This window comes from Rhineura floridana, chromosome 4, assembly GCF_030035675.1.
Source record: "Rhineura floridana isolate rRhiFlo1 chromosome 4, rRhiFlo1.hap2, whole genome shotgun sequence".
Lineage (NCBI taxonomy): Eukaryota > Metazoa > Chordata > Lepidosauria > Squamata > Rhineuridae > Rhineura > Rhineura floridana.
In genome coordinates, this window is record NC_084483.1 from 36,729,728 (window position 1) to 36,752,535 (window position 22,808).

Consider the following 22,808-nt stretch of genomic DNA (forward strand, 5'->3'; position numbering starts at 1 on the left):
TTAAAAAAAGTGAATAGGAAGGGGCATGATAGAGGCACATGGTGTCGAGAGCGCAGACAGAGATCAGTGTTTTTTCCCTCTCATAATTCTTGAACACAGGGTCATCCAGTGTAGCCGAATGCTGGGAGATTCAGGGCAGAGAAAAGGAAGTCCTTCTTCACATAATTAAACTATGAATCTTGCTCCCACAAGGATGTACTGATGGTCACCAACTTACATGGTTTTAAAAGAGGGTGGGACAAATTCATGGAAGATAAGACTGGCTGCTGGTCACGATCACTAAATACTACTCTGAGGATTAAAGACACCTTTGAATACCAGCTGTTAGGGAACAGGGGTAGGAGCCTGCTGTTGCACTCACATCCTCTTCTGCATTTCTGAAGGGTCATCAGGTTAGTCACTGTGGGAATGAATATGGGACTAGGTGGGCCTTTTGTCTGATCCAGTAGGAGTCTCTGTTTTTGTTCTTGTGATGTCTGGAGCGGCACACTATGTTGTTTTGGATAAAAAACTGTAGCTATCTTGGATCTCACCGTAATTGCCTTTCTGATTCACAACAACAACAATATGCCCCTAATTCTTTTGTTGTTGCTGCTGCAACCATATTATTTTATTGAATATGGAAATGAACTTGCTATGAAACAGGTGTTAATAGAAAGAGCATTATGCTCTCTAGTCCAATATCAGATGTATTCCAAGACAGTCTTAAATTTGTTTGTCCTCTGAACATGTCTGCAATGATGTCTTATTAGGGTTACCGTTAGGGTGAGGATAGGATCTACATAGGGCTCTTTACAAGGAAGTACTGCAAGTCACTTCTGTATATGAAAATAAGCATAGTCAATACACTGTAAATTAGGCATCTGTTGAAGCTGCTGTTTTCCGTTATTTTGAAGAATCACAGACCAAACAAAAGTTAACCTTATGCGGTGTCTGTTATTTATGAAGCTAGAAGTAGACAACTGTACATCAGGAGTGATGGCATTATGAAGACCAAATCAGTTAATCCCTTGCAGTATTATCCAGTGTGACTTGGACTACCTTTGAATGTGTACACCAGTAAACTAACAGAATTCATCTGAAATATAACCAGCGACTTTGGATGTTGAAATATTTGACCTAAACGATTTGTTAGTTGTTTCTCATAGCAAACATGAAATGGAAGAATGTGTTGTACAGAAAGCTCCATTTCAGACTGGAACAATAGTATTTCAACCATGGCCTTCTGACAGGTCTGGGTGGAAGGACACGCCTGTCAAATCCAAATGCACTAGCCTGGTGCAAAAAGGGGCTGGATTTTGTGTCCTTAGTTATCCATTGGCTTTGGCATTTCCTGAATGTTCTTGGCTCAAAGAAATACCAAAGTGCATTTAGAAATTTGCATTCTGAGAGAAAATGAATTTAAAAAGATACATTTTTTCAAACTCAGATGGATTTGCAACTGTGATGGGACTTGTGAAAATGAGACAGAGCAGAAATAGACCTATTTGTCCATCCCAAATTTTGCAAGGTAGTTACTAAAAAGCACAAAGTCTGTGGTCCAATTTTTGTTCCCATTGTAATTAGAAACAACCTAATACACACTTCTACAATATGTGATATTGCACAATATGTGAACTGAAACACAGCTATCCTTTGGAATTTACATTCTTTGAATTTTGTGATGCAGTTCTCCAACCAACCAACGTGTAACAAAAATTCGTATGTTAAGGGAAAGCGTGCATAAAATGCATATATAGTTGAAACCAACATACAAAAATGCATTATATTAGGAGAAAATGCTTGCAAAAATGGGTATAGAAATTTGCGTCAAAATGTTGACAAATCTTTATGATTTTGTTTTTTAAAAAACAAATTAGCACATTGATTCAGAAATGTGGAGAACTGAATTTAAGACTGGAAAAGTGAGAAACCAAGAGAAGCTGAACTTTATAGATTCAACCATCCCTACTTTGACTGAACTGGTCTTCAGTGAGGCACAGACCACAGCACAAAACTGGTAGGAGTGTGAGAAGTATATTATGTACAGGAAACCCCCCCTCTCTGTCTTCTTCTTCTGTCTCTCTCACACTCTATATATGTGAAGGAACTGAATTTCACTGTCCTGGACTGTTACTATGGACTACGCTTTTTAGGGAATGATGTGTACAATATGGGAATGCATGTTTTTACCTGTTTGATACTGTTCCACCTGTCCCTTCTTTGGAGGGGATATATAAGCCGGCTGGCTGAGGGGGCTTGGGAGACCCACTGCCTGCAAGGGGGAGAGGACCATCACCACCCAGGGAGGGAGAGCCATCTGCCTGCCTGTGCTGCTGCTGCTGCTGCGCTGCTGCTGGATAACATCTCTGCTCTCTCCTTCTTGGGCTTCTGCTCTGCACGTGGGCACCTTGCAGGACCAGGCCCCAGGTACTCAGCCAGCTGTGGCTGATACTGTTCCACCTGTCCCTTCTTTGGAGGGGATATATAAGCCAGCTGGCTGAGGGGGCTTGGGAGACCCACTGCCTGCAAGGGGGAGAGGACCATCACAACCCAGGGAGGGAGAGCCATCTGCCTTCCTGCGCTGCTGCTGCTGCTGCTGCTTAGCTAACGTCTCTCCCCAGGAAGACGGGGGCAATTTTTTTTAAAAAAATTAATTTTAATTTTTGGGGTGGGGGGCCTGCCTGATTGTCAGACGGGGAGGAGGTCATGTGCAGGTCAGAAGGGAATATTGTGGGAGTGGTGGGGAGCCGCGGCCATATGAGGCTTGGCGGCAGATCCTGGAAGGGCGCGGGTGGCAGGCCATGCCAAGTTAGGGGAACAAGGGATAGATGTATTATACCCATCCCTTGTTCCGAGCCTGCACAAAACCAGAAGATAACTGGGGGATGTAAGACTCCATCCAACCTTCGACTGCTGTTATGTAACGCCAGGTCTGTCGTTCAGAAAACATCGCTCATCCACGATCTTATCCTGGATGAGAACGCGGACCTGGTGTGCATTACGGAGACCTGGCTGGATGAGGCCTCAGCTCCCATACTTGAGGCCATGTGTCCAGCGGGTTTCCAATATGCACAGCAGCCGAGGATTGGTAGGCGGGGAGGGGGGGTGGCAGTTATTTATCGGGAGTCCTTGGTTCTCACCAGACCTCCTCTCCACGAGACCAAGTTTGTTGATTGTATGTACTGGAGGTTGGGACCAAAGGGCAGTTTAGGAATTCTGCTTGTGTACCGCCCACCCCGCTGCACAGCAGACTCCCTGACCGAGGTGCTTGAGGTGGTCTCGGCTGTGCGGTTGTTTACCCCAAATCTATTGGTTTTGGGGGATTTCAACGTGCACGCCGAGGCCGCTCTCATTGGAGCCCCTCGGGATTTCATTGAAACCATGACTTCATGGGAACTGCACCTAAGTAATATAGGTCCCACCCACGTAGCCGGCCATACTATTGACCTTGTGTTTGTCTCGGGAGAGAAGGGAAGTGATCTGAAAATGGGGAATGTTTTTTCTAGCCCTGTGTCATGGTCAGATCACTACCTGGTGAATATGGATCTCTCACTGCCGCATACCCTCCGCAGGGGACAAGGACCTACTAGGATGGTCCGCCCCAGACGCCTGATGGAGCCCAAAGGATTCCTGAATGCGCTGGGTGATTTGGAGCTTACTGAAGGACACCCGGTCGAAACCCTGGTGATGGAGTGGAATGAGGAGATCACTAGGGCAATAGACCGGGTGGCACCGAAACGTCCTCTCCCCCTGAACAGAACTCAGACTGCACCCTGGTACACACCATGGTTACGCGGTCTGAAACAGCAGGTGAGACGACTAGAACGCCGATGGCGGAAGTCGCGCGCTGAAGGCGATCGAACACTGGTTAGAGCGGCAATAGCGGCCTACCAGCGGGCAACAAAGGCAGCAAAGAGGCATTTTTTTGCTGCCTCTATTGCGTTGGCAGAGTGCTGTCCCAGGAGGTTGTTCCAAGTGGTCCAAAGCCTGGTCGGTCCAGTTGCTCAGGAACCTATGGAACATTCAAAAGCCTCCTGTGACACATTTGTAAAACACTTTGCCGATAAAGTCGAGCGCCTAAAGGGCAAGATTCCGTACGTTGTGGTTACAAGTAGTGGTCCAGAGGCGGCCAGTTGCAATCCGGTCTGCTGGGATCGTTTTCAGCTTCTTCTCTCTGATGACGTGGACAAGGTGCTCTCTACTGTGAAACCAACCACTTGCTTGCTTGATCCTTGCCCTTCATGGCTCATTGTAAGCTGTAAAGAGAGACTGGGCAAAGGGATCAGGGCAATGGTAAATGCATCCTTGGAGGAGGGTGCAATGCCATTAGCCCTCAAGGAGGCAGTGATAAGACCTATTTTGAAAAAGCCCTCCTTGGACCCCCAAGATTTAAATAACTTTCGCCCAGTCTCCAATTTACCATTCTTGGGCAAGGTGATTGAGCGTGTGGTGGCTAAACAGTTACAGACACACTTGGAGGAAGCAGATTATTTAGATCCTTTCCAATCGGGCTTCAGGACTGGACATGGAACTGAAACAGCCTTGGTCGCTCTGGTGGATGATATGAGGAGGGCGTTGGATAGGGGAGAACATACTTTCCTCTTCCTCCTGGATCTCTCAGCGGCTTTCGATACCGTTGACCACGGTATCCTGTTAAATCGCTTGGAGGGATTGGGAATGGGAGGCACTGTTTTATGGTGGTTCCGTTCCTATCTCTCCAACAGATATCAAAGAGTAGCGTTGGGGGATGAGGTTTCAGACCCTTGGCCCCTTAATTGTGGTGTGCCACAGGGCTCTATCCTCGCCCCCATGCTATTCAACATTTATATGAAACCGCTGGGAGCTATCATCAGGAGTTTTGGGCTGCAGTGTCACCAGTATGCGGATGACACGCAGCTCTATCTCTCGTTTAAATCCTCACCAGAGTTGGCTGTGGAAACCTTGTCCAATTGCCTGGAGTCCGTAATGTTGACGTGTGTGCGTTGTTGCGTGAAACAGCATACATTACGTTGAAGTTAAGTTGAGCAAGAAACTTCTTCAGAGCATTAGAGCATGTTAAGAGTCTTTATTAAGACATTATGGCCAAAGGCTTAAGAGTAAATACATGTAGAGTTTCTTCACCCACCCCCCTTCTGGTACATCTCTTTCCAAATGTAAACACAGAAGAGAACCTCTCAGTTCAGAGGCAATACACAGAAGACCAGCCTCACAGTTCAGAGGCAATATTCAGAAGACACAACTTACAGACTCTGTTAGAACTTTCCCAGTTGCTATCTCATGTTACCATGACAACCGCTGGCCTTGGATGTTTGCTCACTCTCAGGCCAAGAGATAACAGTTACTTCTCCAAACTTGCAGGCTTTATGGAAAACAACTAGAGACAGTAATGCCTATGGGTCACAGCCCAACATATCCCCCTTTTTTTTCCATCAAGACTGCAAATACTTTCCATTGCATCTATAACTTTTCCATTTCAGCAATACAAAGGTAATACATTTCAACAATACACCTTGCAATACAGTTCCAAATTACATCTCAGTACATTACAGTACATTTCAGAACATCTCTGTACATTTAGCTAGAACTTTATTCAATCAAATTTCAACTCATTCCAAGCCTTGTCACCAGTTTGCCAAATTTCTCCTCACACAAAGGCTTGGTCATTATGTCAGCCACCATGTTGTTAGTGTCACAAAATGTCAGGTTAACGAAACCCTGCTGCACACAATCCCTTACGTGAAAGTATCTGACACTAATATGTTTTGTTCTTTTGGTATGAGCTTCTGATGTGGCTATCTTGATGTAAATCTGATTTAAATGTTTGCGCTTGTGTTTCTGGACACCAAGCTCTGAAATATGCATTCTCTTGTGCTCTAGGTGCACGTTTGCCACGTCTCTTACCCTGTGGCTTGTAAACTCGGCTGCGATGCACTCTTTCAGGCATCAGCCTGACTGCATTACATGAATACTGTGGCTGTGTGCTTTTAACAGCTGTCTTCTTACAGCTCTGACCGTCATTCTCTTTCCGCCCCATTAAACTCAAGGCATCAGCACACTTCACACCCACGGTCATTCTAAACTGCCCCTGTGTCATAAATCCCTGACAGACAACTTTGCCTCTTCTCTGCATAAAACATTTTCCTCTATCAAATGTTACACAATACCCAGAATTCACCAGTTTTTGAACTGATAAAATATTATGAGCCAATTCTGGAACAAACAAACATTCTGACATTATCCCAAGTTTATTAAATCTCACCAGTCCTCGGGCTTCCACCCGTTTCTGTGATCCATCCGCAAGTTGCACAAAATCCTGCACTTCTTCTGAAGCATAAAACAAACTTCTGTCTTTGATTAATATATGGCTTGCACCGCTGTCAAGAAGCCAGTTAACAGGTGCTAAAGTTTGTGGCTTCTGTTTACAAACAAAGTTCACACTTCCCTGCTTCAAGCCTCCGTCCCTGGAGTTTCGCTTGACTGCACAGTCTTTCTGGAGATGCCCACAAGCCCCACAGGCATAACAAGCCTTCAGCCTTTGATGCTCTTGCTTGTTTTCCTGTCTGTTTTCGGCTGCCTCCTCCGGTTCAGCACTTTTCTCCTCCTTGCTTTTGACAGCTTCCATCAGCTCGGCTCTCTGCGCCTTCTGCCTCTGCTGCCATTCCTGGGACAAATCCTGCAACGCGTCCCACATCTGTTTGGCCGACGGCTCATCTCTCACACACATCAGTTGAGAATCCGATAGAGCCAAGATTATAAACGCCTACGCCCTCTGATCTTTGCGCTTCCAGGCCGCGGTCAATACCGCTGGGGGTGGTCCATCTATAATGTCCCATAAATCCTCTGTTATCAGCAAAGCCCGCATCCTCGGCTTCCAGCTGCCATAATTCTTTTCCGTCAATCTTTCCATTGGCAAGCCTCCCCCAGACAGGTTTACAGCCATGTTGCTCACCTCCGTCTGGTACAATCAATCAAGCTGCCCTCTGGAACTCCGTCTGCCGTTCAGACCAGCAACTTACTCCCGTGTAATGCGCTGTGGATCTGGGCCCATAACCCTGTTGACGTGTGTGCGTTGTTGCGTGAAACAGCATACATTATGTTGAAGTTAAGTTGAGCAAGAAACTTCTTCAGAGTATTAGAGCATGTTAAGAGTCTTTATTAAGACATTATGGCCAAAGGCTTAAGAGTAAATACATGTAGAGTTTCTTCACCCACCCCCCTTCTGGTACATCTCTTTCCAAATGTAAACACAGAAGAGAACCTCTCAGTTCAGAGGCAATACAGAGAAGACCAGCCTCACAGTTCAGAGGCAATGTTCAGAAGACACAACTTACAGACTCTGTTAGAACTTTCCCAGTTGCTATCTCATGTTACCATGACAACCGCTGGCCTTGGATGTCTGCTCACTCTCAGGCCAAGAGATAACTGTTACTTCTCCAAACTTGCAGGCTTTATGGAAAACAACTAGAGACAGTAATGCCTATGGGTCACAGCCCAACATGTAAGTGGATGGATGGGAGAGAACAGGCTGAGGCTGAACCCCGACAAGACCGAGGTGTTACTGGTGGGGGATAAGGGAAGGTTGGGAAACTTTGACCTGGTGCTTAATGGGGTGAGACTGCCCCTAAAGGACCAGGTCCGCAGCCTGGGGGTCATTTTGGACTCTCAACTGTCCATGGAGCCCCAGGTAGCTGCAGTAAGTCGGGCAGCCTGGTACCAACTGCATCTGGTACAGAGGCTGCGACCCTACCTTCCTATACATCTGCTTCCACGAGTGATACATGCCCTGGTCTCCTCTCGATTAGACTACTGTAATGCGCTCTACGTGGGGTTACCCTTGAAGACGGTCCGGAAATTGCAGCTGGTACAGAATGCGGCGGCACGCTTAATAAAGCAAAGCCGTCGCCGGGATCATGTCACCCCAGTGTTGATGGAGCTACACTGGTTGCCAGTTGTATACCGGGCCCAATTCAAGGTGTTGGTATTAACCTTTAAATCCCTAAACGGTTTTGGCCCAGTTTATCTGAAGGAACGCCTCCAGTATCACCAAATATGCCGCCAAACAAGATCGGCCTCACAAGACCTTCTCTCGGTCCCACCAGTGAAAACAGCTAGGCTGGTGCGGACCAGAGAGAGGGCCTTCTCGGTCGTGGCCCCCACCCTCTGGAATTTGCTTCCTTTTGACCTTCGACATGCCTCCTCCCTGATGGCTTTTCGTCGAGCCTTAAAGACCTTGTTATTCAGGCAGGCCTATGGGATTTCTGGGGTGGGTTAGGCTATTACTAACAGGTGGTTTACTGTTGTATGAATATGTTTTAAATTGTGTTTTATATTGTGTAAGTCGCCCAGAGTGTCTGTTAAGTCAGACAGATGGGCGACTAACAAATAAAATTTTATTATTATTTATTATTATTTATTCATTGGGGATTATAAAGTTAACCTGCTCACATGACCTGTTCTGGCTGCTCACATGACTTGCCTGGGGGCACAAATATCAAGGCAGTGGAAACTCCATTGCATATGTGAGAAATAGCATCTCTGTCTTGAGAGAAGGAAAATTAAAAGCTCTAAACTTCCTGTCGCCTATACCATGCGCACCAATATTTTCTGCTTGGCACAGCATGTGATTGACAAGCGGAGTCTATAACTACAGGTGGTCTGTCTGGAGTTTTTCAGTTTAAGGTGGGACCCTTGAGATAACAATAGATCAGGGGGATTTCAGCACAATAAGGGTAAGCAAAAAACAATTTAAGATACTGTAAATGTATGTTTTCTATATCTATATATGGTTAGCTTATTTTGTATTATAGCTTGCATTCCCAATTGCCTGTTTTGATAAAAATTGAAAATAGAATATTCTAATCCCTCTAGAGAAATTTGCTAGGCTTATTGAACCATTTGACTTTCTTCAAAATCCCTTGGATATTTTGCCCATGAAAGAATGTAAGAATTTGCCCTAAATGTGAAATATGGAGACTAATTAATGAGGCAAGACACCCCTGAAAATTTTCATTAGTCTTAAAAAAAAACTTGCCTATTTAGGTGAAATATAGTAGCAAATTAATGATGTGGAAATGCTCTGGGGGAAAATCATTAATCTTACATAAATTCATTTGGATTGTTTTGAAATTCTACCAATATTTTTATCTAGGAGTGTGGCAGACACTCTCCTAATAAGTAAACTAATTACTGGCAGGTTGATAGGGAGATTTAAGGGAGTTGAATCAGAGGACCTGTGGGCACTTTGTAGGCATGTACAATTTGCCCCGCACGCATGATGGGGTTAGTCTAAATTGAACTAACGAAACTTGGAGAACTTGCAGTTTTTTCAGAGCGTGGACGGAAAAGGCTATCAGCATGTAGTAGTATCCCCAGTAAACTGTGAGGCAACAACACCTTGACACGGTTCACCACTGATCCAGTATCTGCTCTGGGCCCCGTGTGCTGTGTGGCTTGGAGCTGCCACATATATTTTTAACAGTGCGACAGGGTGACACTGTGTTGGCAGCACTGTGGGTAATTTAAAATGGTAGCTACAGGGTGCCTGCTGCTGATCACAGTGCTGCTGCCCATCACTACCATTGCTAGACATATCTGCCAGGACCTGGCAACATAGGAGGAGGTCCTCCATAGGGTGCTTTGACAAGGACCCCTCCCAAATCGAGAGCTGGCCCTGTTTGTCCTGAGGATGATGACAACACAGTCCAACTGCTTTTAAAATGTGATGTGAGCAGCAAAAGTCTGATGCTAATTTACTTCTGAGATCTAGTAGCATTTTGCTTTTTTCCTTTAAGATACTTGAAACAGATATTAAGGTTGCTTCTCGAATAAAATGTTCTCCTGGGCAGAAATAGGTGACAAGTGTGTTCTTTCTGAAGACAACATCTTCCTTCTTTCCTTCCCCCATGCAAGGGAATATGGAGAGGCATCATAGCTGAGTGGTAGAGTTCACACATTGTATGTAGAATGTCCTAGGTTGAAAACCTGGCATCAATTAATTGATCTCAGGTGGAAGGCCTGGGAATGATCCCTTCCTGAGACCACAGAAAGCCCCTGGCAATCAGAGTGGGGAACAGTGGGTTAGTTGGAGCAATGGTATGATTTGATATGCAGGGCCGGCTCCAGGAATGCCGGGGCCCTTGGGCATCACCTTGCCCTGGCCCCCGGCATGTGTGCTCATGCGTGTTCACACACGCGTGCACCCCACCCCACCTACCTGTCTCCTGTCTTTTATTATTGCCATTAACCAAGATGGCGGCCACGGTTTCCCTAAGGGGATGAAGCCTCCACTGCCATCTTTGTTGATGGCACGCATGCATGCTATGCACGCACATCTCTGCCATCAACTAAGATGGCAGCAGGGGCTTCAGTACCTTAGGGAAACCGTGGCCGCCATCGTTGTTAAGGGCAACAGTAAAAGACAGCAGACAGGTAAGTGGGGGGACGTGGGGAGCCCACGGATCATGGAAGGGGAGCGGAGGGGTGGCTGAGGGGCCCTCTGTAGCTCCAGGGGCCGTCGGGCCAGTGCCCAACCTGGCCGCCCTTTAGAACCAGCCCTGTCAATATGGCAGTGCCATATCATGATCTGGGACAGTTCATGCTCAGAGCCGGGTGGTGGTGGGCAGAGCAAAAATAATTATCCTTTGTTTAATTATAAGGAACTTAATTGGGAATAAAGCACTGCTGCTCTTGAAAAAGGCAGGAGCAAATGAGAACAACTTAAAAACAGTGCCATACATTGTCTTAGTTTGGCTGAAGCAAAGAAAGGCATGTTCCCTGTCTATATATCATGATATTTCAATAGCGAAGCTAAGATGATACCCTTAGAATCAAGTGTTATTTGATTAGGCAACACTTGCACTGTACAGCTTGCAAGGGGGTTTAAACACAATAAATAAAAGTAAGATCTTACACAAGGCAGCTCAGCTTTAGTAATTGCTGTTTGGAGCTCACATCACTGCATTTATTTAGCTCAGTATTTCATCTCCAGCTGCAGTGCAATTTTTGCCAAATATAGATAAATGAAGTTAAAGACATTGGCATCCACTCAGTCCGTATCCCTGTTTTGAGTTTGTAGATTCTGTACAAATTCTGAAGCAGGCAGTTGTACAGGAGTTCTCTGTAACTGTTCTTCATTAGAGTGCATATGGCATCTTCAAGACAACTTTCAGGACTGGTGCTCATGCGCAAAAGAACTGGCTCTAGGCATGAACAATGGAAGGTGGCAAGATGGAATCTGAAAACAGCTCAAAATATTTCAGAGGGTTCACATTGGAAATTTGTAGGCTTTGTCTTTCCTCACCAAATATGCAATCCATTTCCTCACTACCACATGCTGTTAGCATTAACAGCCTGCAACATAACCCCTGCAACAAAAGCACAAAAAATGACACTTTACCATTTTATTTAGTTATTATTTTATTTATTTTTATTTGAAGGGCTCATTGGACACGGAGACACAACACAGAATTAATAGACATTGGCCTGGTTCACAATTTATGCTGAGCCAAATCATGGCTTGGTGTGAATGCGCAGGCTCCTCGGGAGGAGACTGTGTCCACTTCATTCCTCCCCAGTCATTATGCTGCTATGCTGCACTAAACTAAGCCATGGCTTGGCTTAATGTGTCATCCAAAGCCGGGTTTGTGGTTAGCTCCCTCCACACTCACCACAATCTGTAACTAAGATTCATTCTGTAACCATGGTTTGGATTGGGATGATCTGCAAACCAGCCCTTTATGAGGAAGGGGCATTTATAAGGATATAAGAACTTAGTCACAGCAGCTCTGAAAATAGCATCAGATAAAACATTCACATCACTCACTCTGTGTGTGTTTTGTATTAATCATATGCAATTCAACATGATTGCTATGTTGATTTTTTTTTAAAAAAAGCCTGCTCAATGTTATCAAGGTTGAACAATTAATATACATGAATATATAAATAAAACATTAAAAATACGGAGTAGGCTGTACTTACAGGTTTTTTGTTCTACTTTCAGCCAGTCTTTGGTGATAGTTGTGGACTGGATGAGTCTTCTGAAAAGCAATCCTGATGGCTATTTTTGAAAATTCTGTTCTTGAGGTCAGGGCTGGCCCTAGGATAAATAGCACCCGAGATGAGGAGTGCCTTTGCTGCCCCCTCATAGTCAAGTTTGCAGAGCCACCCAGAGGGTTTAAGGGGCCTGGTTCAGGTCTGATGTTGGGGCCCCTGCAGCTTCCTCTTATAAGTACCCATGCATGTGCATACAAAGCTGCTGTCCCACAGAATCCATTCTTAAAGTCTTTCCTGTTTCTTTTCTCCTTAGAACAAACTTTGTAACTGGGGCTACTTCAGCTGGGTCAGTTATATTAATATGACCAATCTTCTATTGTTGCCCAGACATAAAAAAGGATTTTACCTTACCATGATTGGTTTGAACCTTCTTACAGTTGGGCTACAGGCCTACCTAATATGCAGTTCTCTTCCTTTCAAGCCTCCCAAGCAGGCCCAGAGCCAGTGGGCATCCAGGTCAGGCATGGGCCCAAGGGCCTCTCCTTAGGCTGGGGCTCACAGGGTAGAGCTCCTGTTCTGTGATCCGCAGCAGCATCAGGTCACAGGGCATGATTTGTGGCCAGGCTGACACTGCTGCAAATTGAGGAGTGGAAACTCCTCCCACTCAAGCAACAGCCCCCCCCCGAAGCAGCTGTCACAAGCTTAAGTAGGTCAGGCAGCCCCACCTCCCATATCGGTGCACTAGCATGCACATGCGTGCCTTCACCCAAGATGCAGAGATGTGGGAGGCGGGGCTGCCAGGGCTATTTAAGCCCATGCTGGCTGTTTTGGGGATGTGTGCTGGGGAGTACCACAATGACCCAAACCCATGGCAGTCTCATGCCCAAGATCCCAGTCATGCATGGTGCTGGCCCTGCTCCCAAGAATACATTTTACAGCCAACTTAAGCCTCAAATTAGCATTTATTGTTTCATACACAACTGTGTCAAATATTTACTTCATCATGGCTAGGGAGAGATCAAGTGTGATTTTTACACTCTAGTATACCATTTCCTCTTTTTATGAAAACTTTAAACAAAATACCAAGAATTGTGTTGAGCAATGTGCCAGGATCAGGACAGAGGCCAATGGTAGACAAGGAAACTGAAGCAAAGGGCCTTTTGCTTTGTGAAGGCCTGTGGCAAATTGCCTCAGTTGCCCCTGCCTCTGGGCAGCCCTGTAGCTTTGCAGTGTTACCAAGCTGTATGGCTCATGCAGGATTGCAAAACATAGCAGTGTAACAGACCCTGCTACTCCCAGAATTTCCCCCAGCAATGTCTATGAAAATGGCCAAGAGCAAGTTACCTCTTATTTGCTGCTCTGCTTTCAGTGCACTCCTGCTCCAGTTCAGTCTGTCATGTGATGGGTGGCTCTCAAAGGATGACTCTCATGAAGTTGTGTGCCTATATTCATTATTATATTCACACATACACATAATGCTCCAGCTGCAAAGCCTCCTCCCTGAGCTCCAACGCTCTCTCCTAAGCTACAAGAAGTAGGCCCTCTGTTCGAGTGGTATAACTAGTCTTAAAGGTACAGGATCACCATATACTACATTCTCCCAGGTTATAGTTTTTCTTCAGTTTTTTTCCCTTGTCGCTTTTTAAAAAACTCAATATTAGAGCTCATCAAGATGTACTTGCAATGTCCCATAGTGTATGAAAGGCTCACATCACTTGCTATCCTGTCCATTGAGAATGACATTGCTGAAAACCTTGATCTCTCAGCCACTGTCCTACAGTTTGCACAAGCCAAAGCTTGAAAAGCCACATTCTGAGCAGTGGCAAAGCACTATGCAACATAGCTGAACTATTTTATTTATTTATTTATTTTAAGACATTTATATACCAGTTAATCATTTACATTTCTAAGAGGTATATAAACTGTCACAGGTTTTACTTTTAATATTTTGTTTTGTTTTGTAGGAGTTCCTGTCTTTTAGTAAACATTCTTTATTTTACAATATCCATTATTTTTATCTTTAAAAATAATAAAGAAAAGTTATAAATAAAACAGGTATCCAGTTGACATCTTTATTTTATTATTATTTATATACTGCTTGTAGTATTTATGGGAGCCAGTGTGGTGTAGTGGTTAGAGTGTTGGACTACGACCTGGGAGACCAGGGTTCAAATCCCCACACAGCCGTGAAGTGCACTGGGTGACCTTGGGCCAGTCACTGCCTCTCAGCCTCAGAGGAAGACAATGGTAAACTCCCTCTGAATACCGCTTACCATGAAAACCCTATTCATAGGGTTGCCATAAGTTGGGATTGACTTGAAGGCAGTCCACTTCCATTTTTGTAGCATTTATAGTGTTTGAATTGCTCAGGAATCTTGTCTCAAAGTAAAGCTGTGTTCCACTTAGGGATGGGCTCTGTTGTTCAGTGCCGCTTTGAAAGCATTCCATTGACACAATTGGCAGTGTGGATTCAAGCTTGTTTTTTGTCCATTATCCTTTGCTTTTACCAGTATGTGTTTTTCCTCCTAAAAATGTTAATATTGATATTTTGAAAGAAACTATTAATGTTTTAAAAGGAATTATTGATAGTTTGAAAGGAAAGCAGCTCACCGTCCTCCTCCTCCTCGTCCTCCTCTGCTATTAGAGGCTATAATAGTCTTGGTTTGCTTACTCCTTGCTTGGAGCTTGGATTATTCCAGTGGAGGGGGGTGTCAGAGAGCAAGAGCTGTACTGCTGTGCTGCGAGTAAAATCAACAAAAGAACAATATATTTGAGGGACTATCTGAGGGGAAAAAATCCAGTTATCATGGAAATGGAAGAAACCAAACTGAAGTTCAAATCGAACAGGATTACTCCGCAAAGCATATGCGAACCATTGAAAAACCTGGTGCTAAATCCAAATTCAGTGTAATTCTCACGCATCCCTAGTTCCCAGGGCCGGTTCTAAAGGGTGGCCAGGTGGGGCACTGGCCGAGGGCCCCTGCGCTCCCCTTCCGCAATCCACAGCAGGATTGCTGCCGCGGATAGCAGGGCAGGAGCTTCAGAGCCGCCCACCATTCCTCCGCTTCACTACCTTTCTCTCTGCTGTTTTTGCGGCTGTGCGCACTGCGTGTGCAGGTTTGCCATCAATCAAGATGGTGGCCGAGATTTCCCTAAGGGGCTGAAGCCTCTGCCGCCATCTTGGTTGATGGCAGCAATGCATGCATGTAGCATTCTTCCCCTTCCCCCTCCCTCCTCCCCATGGTCAGGTTTACCTATCTTAAGCATGATTGCACTGAAGTAAATACCACTGAACTCTATACGTATGCAAATAATCAAACCTGCCCTCCCCTCCCCCTCCCTTTGCCCCTTCAATATGCTCCTTCCCTTTCCCCCTCCCCCTCCCCTCCCCCTCCTCCCCCCCACAGTCAGTTTTACCTATCCTAACCATGATTGCATAGGAGTAAATCCCATTGAACTCAATAAACATGCAAATGATCTGACCTGCTTTTCCCCTCCTTTCCATCTCCTCTCCCTTCCTCCTCCTCTGCCCACTCCAGCCCTCCCTCCCTCCCCCCATTCAGTTTTACCTATCCTAAGCACGATTGCACGGGAGTAAATCGCACTGAACTCAATAAACATGCAAATGATCAAACCTGTCCTCCCCTCCCCCGCCTGCCTGCTCCCCTCCCAGTCCTCCCCTCTGCGTTTCCTCCCCTCCCTCCTCATCCCCTCCCCATCCCCTGTGGTCAGTTTCACCTATCCTAAGCATGATTGCAGGGGAGTAAATAAAATAAGCATGTGAATGATCAATCCATTCTCAGCAAACTTGGACAGGATCCCATTTCTTACCTCCCTGATTAAAAAGCAGGGAAATTCACTAATAGGCAAAAAACCTTGCAGTTTAAGAATGTACCTATAGCCCACAGATATTTCTATCAAACTTTAAAAAGCAGGGAAATTGGGCAGCTATAGTGAATGCACCAGGGGAGCAGGAGACCTGACCTTCTCTCAGAGATATTGGACTGCCCTACAAATTTGTCAAAATACAAACACAATTTGGGTTGGTCTGTCACAATCCAATCCACTTGCTGTGTAGCTTGGAAGAATCTGGTAACATGGTTTTTTGCCTATTAGTGAATATACAAGGGTGCTCTAAGTAGGGATGGGGGAGAGATTAGGTTCAGTTCATATTTAAATGTGAACCTACCTAATTCATACTTTTTGAACCAATATAAGAACCAAAGCTATTCTTTGAAATTTGAATTGTGTGATGCAGCACTCTGAATGAAATAATGGGTACATAAATGTATATATTAGGAGAAAATGTGCAAAAATGCATATAGTAATGAAAATAACCTATAATGCATTATATTAAGGGACTGTGCTTGCAAAACTGTATATATCAGACAAATCTGTATACAAAAGGTGTATATTAGGAGATATTGGACTAAGATGCTCACACATTTTCATGAGGATTCTTTTTAATTGCAAACTGATGCAGAAATGTGGAGAAACTGGGAGAATCTGAAATTGATAGATTTGTCCATCTCTAGCTCTAAGCAGGATAGAAGAAACCATTTCCCCCCAGTAATGGAAACAAGAATCATGGGATTAAACTGACGAGGAAAATTTAAGACTTCCCATCAAGCATGCAGTCATATATGTATTTACATGTAGGTTTAATTAAACTCAGTGGGACTTGTTTATGAGTAATCATTCATGGGCTGAAAGGGAGTTACCTAAGGGTGAAAATAGTTAGCAAGTGGAAGCACTGAGCCAATGGGGCTGCAGTGTCTGTGACATCTTCAAAGAATTGTTGATGTAAGTAGAGACGTTATCTCTTATTTTGACACCATTGATGATTAGTGAGGTTAAGGGGATGGACTAGATAACCTCTTAACATTTCTCCAAGGTTCCAGCTATGCATTCTGTGCTCCTTTAGACATGTCTGAAGCTTTTAACAATAACAGTACTAGGTCCAAGAAACTGCTTGTGGTTAAAAAGCCTTAGGCTGAGATCTTAAACACACTTACTAGTGAGTAAGCCCAACTAAACATAGTGGGACTTACTTCTGAGTAAACACACACAGGCTTGCACTATTATCTGCCTATATTTGGCTAAATAAAAATATAAGTGGGGGGAAGATTTAGCTTACCTCTACACCTTAATTTCCCCCATAACATTTTTTGGTCATTTTGTGATGTTATCTGTCTCACCCTGGCCTTATTAAGGAAAAATTGTGTATAAATAAATAAATAAATATATCTGCTTCTTGTTTTTTGTTTTCTTAGGGTGATCAAAATACTGAAAGATGCCTGCAGACCACAAAATGCTGTTTGTTGCCCCCCCACATGTTAAAACAAATGTAGTTTGGAATTCCAAACCATCAGGCAACCCAAAATTATATACATGGTTTATTTAGCTGCAGTGATGTGAATAGTGACTTGTCAGGCCATGTAAACTCTCTTTCCTGTTGCAAAAGTTGGGTACGTGGTTTTTGCCCCAGTGTCAGTTATTTTTATGGCACTGAAAATACTTGAAATCTATGCATGCCTATTTTGAAGAAAACCTCAGTAATTCCACTGAACTTAATGGGACTTCTGATTGAGAAGACGTATAGAATTGTGCTGTCAATGTATTCATTCAGACTGAAATTTGTTTTCAAAGGAAGAATCTAACAGTTAACACATTAACATGTTGCGATATTTAATTGTGGCTTATGAAACAAAGGTCTCCCTAGTGGCACACACATTTTTCATTACATGTCCAATCTTCAGGCTAATGATTGCCTAATGTAATTTTAAAGATGGTCTCAGTAAGCATGCCATTCGTCTATTCTGAGGTTGCTACAATTATCATGGGTTAAGGGAATTTTTATATATCCTCCTCGATGAGCTTAGCATGTTGTATTGGTGAACCAAGGCAGAATAGTTGTGTTGTATCCATTCCTGGGCTACTTTGACTTGTGTTGAACTGTAAATGTGTACAGGTATCTTAAGAGAGAAAAAGCCATGTGTATTCCTAGAAAAATAGTTGCAGATGTATTTTCTTTAAGATCATCCAAAGAAACTTATAAACAGTGTTTATATACATATCTCTTAAATGGCTTAATTTGATTTTTTTAAAAGTAAGAGGAGTAAGTTGCAAGAACGATACAAAATATGCCTACATTGGGATTTGATTTTGAACAACCCTTTTAATTACACCAAATGGCTCTGGATTGTAGCACTGCTTAGATGGCTGGCAAAAAAATAGTTGTATGGGAAGTCACACAGCTCTTTTTATTAACTACTTAGAGCAGAATCCGTTTTATGACAACAAGCAGATAAAATGTAATAAATAATTGTTTTGCAAATTAACAAATATGAACAACATGTTTCTGTTGTGTGGTGTGAGCTCTCCAGCTGGAAACACTCTGGCTCTACCAGAACCGCTTCCTCCAGCAACCATTGTGTGTTTGCAAATGACAGGCATGCTGAATTCCACGCCTGGTATTGGTTGATTCTTGTTCTGCTAGCCTCTAGTTCAAGCCAGCTTGGATGGCTTTAAAAAAAGATTAGACAAATTCATGGAGGACAGGGCTATCAATGGCTACTAGCCATGATGGCCGTGCTCTGCCACCCTAGTCAGAGGCAGCATGCTTCTGAAAACCAATTGCCGGAAGCCTCAGGAGGGGAGAGTGTCCTTGCACTCGGGTCCTGCTTGCGGGCTTCCCCCAGGCACCTGGTTGGCCACTGTGAGAACAGGATGCTGGACTAGATGGGCCACTGGCCTGTTCCAGCAGGCTCTTCTTATGTTCTTATGTTCTTAAAAGGCCTAGCAGCATCAGCACAGGTGGCACAGCAGTGATCATGCCAATATAGTCACCATGATGGCACACCACAGGAAATCGTCTGCTATTTTCTGTGCTGGTGCTCCACCTGTTGGAGGAGGTGCTATCAGTAAACACCTTAAACCTGTTTTCCTGATATCCCATTGGTGTAGTTCAGAGGTGGAGAGCCTTTTTCAGGCTGAGAGCCTCATTTCCTTCCTGGGTGGGGCCAGAGGCAAAAGCGGACAAGGCAAAAATGGTAAATTTTATATTTGTACTGTACTTTACACCAGAGCTTGGAAAAGTTACTTTTTTAAACTACAACTCCCGTCAGCCCCAGCCAGCATGGCCACTGGATTGGGCTGATGGGAGTTGTAGTTCAAAAAAGTAACTTTTCCAAGCTCTGCTTTACACCCCCACACCCCTCTCTATCCTCTATCCAGGCCAGCAAAAGGTATTATCTGGACACTGAGGGAAGACACTGCTACCAAGGCATGTGTTGCAGCCTTCTTTGAAGGATATGGACTGTTATACAATAATGGGACTTTACTGTATATCTGGGGTTTTTCTCTCTCTTTCTCTCTCTCCCTTGCAGACTAGATTGATTTGAGATTTCAGCCTTTTTTGACATATTTTGTCGTGTTATTTATTGATACTGTTGTAGGTTTTTAAAATTATTATTATGTTCTGAATTGTTTTTATTATATTGTTTTGTTCTTGCTATGGAAGCCACTTTGAAGTCACTTGGTGATGAAAAGTGGCATACAAATATACTAACTAAAAAAAAATAAAACTATCAGAGTTCAAAGACATATTCCAACCAGGCAAAAACACTCAAGGAAGGTGCAAAACAGGGCTGGTGAGGGATGTGGCACAGGATGTGTGTGGCTTTTGGAGCAGCCTGAGGGCCAGATACACGGGCCTGGAGGGCTACATTTGGTCCCCAGCTCTTAAGTTCCACATCCCTGGTGCAGTTCCTTGATTGGCATGCAATCATCATCTAATTATGTTTCATTATATTCCTGAAGTTTGACTAGTCCAAAGGAAATCACATATTGGCTAAAAAAGATGAGTAAATTGTCATATTTATGCATGTACAGCTCCCTTCTTGGCTTAGGGCCTTTTCGGTGGCTGCCCCTAGGCTCTGGAACTCCCTCCCTAGGGAGGCAAGAATGGCCTCCTCTGTGCAGTCTTTCCGCCGACAGCTAAAGACTTTTTTCTTCCGGCAGGCCTTTGGAACTGAAGGTTTTAAGGGTAGTGACTGAAGAGGATGCTGTATGTTATTGTTTTGCCTGTATGCTCCTAATCTGGGTTGCAGTATTTTAAGAATAATTGGCTTTAACATCTTAATAGTTTAATCCTGTTTTAATGCTGATTTTATATGTTTATATGTTTTATATTTTTATAGGTTCTTAATGATGTGTACTTGTTTTTATCTGGAAGCCGCCTTGAGTTCCAGTTTGGAAAAAGGGCGGGGTATAAATAAAGATAATAATAATTATTATTATTAAAGCTTGCCGAGGGGGTTTGACTGAGTGGATCCAGGGAATGGTCAACGCATCATCGCAGAAGGGAGTGGTTCCAGCTGCCCTGAAAAAGGTGGTGATCTGACTACTCCTGAAAAAGCCCACCCTGGACCCATTGGTTTGTGACAACTACTGCCTGGTCACAAATACCCCATTCTTAGGGAAGATGATTCAGAGGTTGTGGTGCAGCAATGGCAAGTACTCTTGGATGAAACAGATTATCTTGACCCATCCCAGTCTGGGTTCAGGCCTGGTTGTGGGACTGAATTGGCCTTGGTCACCCTGATGGATGACATTTATCAGGAGAAGGACAAGGGAATGCAACCCTGTTGTTCTTACTTGATCACTTGGTGGCTTTGGATACCATTGACCATGGTATCCTTCTGGGCTGACTTGGTGAGATGGGTATCGAGGCACTGTTTTAAAGTGGTTCCGATCCTATCTCCAGGGTCATTTTCACATAATAGCATTGGGTGATTATCTTTCAGCCCCTGACAGTTGTGCTGTGGCGTTCCGTAGGGTATCATCTTGCCCCCCATGCTGTTTAACATCTATATGAAGCTCTTGGGAGCGATCTTCAGGAGATTTGGGGCGAGGTGTCAGCAGTACACTGATGATACTGTTATATTTCTCTGTAACATCTAAATTGGGAGAGGCTGTGCAAGCCCTGGACTGCTACCTGGACTCAGTGGTGGGCTGGATGAGGGCCAGTAAACTGAGTCTGAATCTTAGCAAGATGGAGGTGATGTGGGTTGGTGGTTTCCGAGTTCGGATAATTGGTCAGTTGCCTGTTTGGGATGGAGTCGTACTTCCTCTGAAAGAGCAGGTCCATAATCTGGGGGTGTTCCTGGATCCATCTTTGTTGCTAGAGGCCCATGTGACCTCAGTGGCTAGGAGTGTCTTTTACCAGCTTCAGCTGGTAAGACAGCTGTGGCCGTTTCCGGATCCGGATAGCCTGACCACTGTTGTCCATGCATTGGTAACCTCCAGGCTGGATTACTGTAATGTGCTGTATGTGGGGCTTCCCTTGAGGTTGGTCTGAAAGCTGTAGCTGGTGCAAAATACAATGGCAAGACTGTTCACTGGGGCAGGGTATCGCAACATGTCAACCCACTGCTGAAAGAATTGCACTAACTACTTATTAGCTGCTGGACTAAGTTCAAGGTTCTGATTTTGGTGTACAAAGCCCTATACAGCTCAGGACCAGGATACCTAAAAGACCATCTTATCCCTTACATACCCAGTCGATCACTGCGCTGTGCAGGTGAGGGCCTCCTGCAGATACCATCTTATCAGGAGTCCCGTTCTGCTCAACATAGGAAATGGACCTTTGGTGTAATGGCACCGCCCCTTTGGAATTCCCTCCCCTTAAATATTAGACAGGCGCCATCTCTGTTATTTTTTCAGCGCCTACTGAAGACCTTCCTCTTTCAACAAGCCTTTTAAGTAGAGACCTTATCCCAGGCTGCGTCTGTGTTGGAATTGCTTTTTAATATGTTTTTAAACCTTTTTTAAAAAAATAGATGTTTTTATAGCTCTTTTTCCAACTTTTTAAAGATGTTTTGTTTTAATATGTTTTAGTAGTTTTGTTTTCATATATTTTAAAGTCTGTTTTTATGATGTGTTTAAGTGCTTTTAGTGCTTTTGTTTGCCGCCCTGGGCTCCCACTGGGAGAAAGGGCAGGATATAAAGCTAATACATACATACATACAAACACTGTGTCCTACCAAACATATGAACAGGAGTCAGATTTTTCATAACACAGCTAAGACAACTAACAACAACTAAATATTAATATCTCTTTCCAACCCATCTCCTGTCCCCCTATAACTATAGTCCCATTTACGTGTGGTATGGGGCTGGATCACCCCTAAAGTCACACAGAATCTGTGGCTCCACCTCTTTTCATCTACCCATTAGACATGAACATCCACATGGAAAACTTTCTAAGTGAGCTGGAACCTTGTGCAAATGGGGTTCCAGCTTCCAAGGAAATCATACACGTGTAGAGGTCTACATATGTAGGTTTTCCCCTGCAACCAAGAGTGTCCACAGAAATATTTCTGGGGGTGGGGGCAAGGTCTATGAATTGTTACTACAGGTCACTGGCAATCAACTCTACAGGTCCTTGGCACCCTTTTGCCTCCCCTGCAGAAACACTTGCCTGCAGATCACACATGGATGAAAGGGGTAGGCCCAGGAGCTGGCATCACCAAAGGCGTAGAGTCAGCACCACAGCCCTGCAGCTACTTTCTATGTGTGATGCAGTTCACACACGAAGGGGGCTTGTATGAATGGCATTGGCTTCGCTTTCTTCACAGTCACCCCTAAATCCGCTTTCCACCATGTCTTGTTAGTTCACTTAGTTTTGTCTGCTCTCACTTGACACTGCATGTTGTGTTGGGTGTATGTGTGCCTGTATATGGGTTTGGGTGTATAGATGCGTCTGTGTGTAAAATAGATGCATATAGAATCCACACAGAGAGAATTGGGGGAATGATGCCTCAGATTTCCAT

General features: G+C 44.3%; 1 long non-coding RNA gene across 1 annotated transcript; it reads right to left on the reverse strand.

Annotated features, from left to right (window-relative positions):
• Nucleotides 1-10,906: 10,906 nt before the first annotated feature.
• On the reverse strand, nt 10,907-13,512 carry LOC133384309 (uncharacterized). The gene is made up of 3 exons (XR_009762494.1): nt 13,318-13,512; nt 11,959-12,076; nt 10,907-11,345 (listed from the first exon to the last, which is right to left on the reverse strand). It is a non-coding gene; the product is annotated as an uncharacterized LOC133384309 (long non-coding RNA).
• Nucleotides 13,513-22,808: the final 9,296 nt, after the last annotated feature.